The following is a 440-nucleotide window of genomic DNA, read 5'->3' on the forward strand; positions in this document are numbered from 1 at the left end:
TCTGGGTACAGGACGTCACAAAAAAACGTGGACAAAATGAAAAGCAGAACATAAACAAAGCACGGAAAACAAACTTTTTTCGGACAACGGTAGGAATACACAGGAAAACAAACAGGCCACATAGAGAACATTTCCTTCATCAGCTGCCCCTATTCTAAACTAAGCGTTTCGAAGAACGACGGGTTTCTTTCAATTTCAGTCTACCAAATCCACTTACAAGGCTTTGGTCGGCCCCAGACTATACTAGAAGACACTTGCTCAAGGTGCCACGTAGTGGAACTGACCCCGGAACCATGTGGTTGGGAAGCCAGCTTCTTACCACACAGCCACTCCGGCGTACGTATATATGTATGGAGGTATGTATGTTCAGGTGCGTGTATGTATCCATGTGTGTATATATATATATATATATATATATATATATATATATATATATATAT

This window comes from Octopus bimaculoides, chromosome 10 (assembly GCF_001194135.2).
Source record: "Octopus bimaculoides isolate UCB-OBI-ISO-001 chromosome 10, ASM119413v2, whole genome shotgun sequence".
NCBI lineage: Eukaryota > Metazoa > Mollusca > Cephalopoda > Octopoda > Octopodidae > Octopus > Octopus bimaculoides.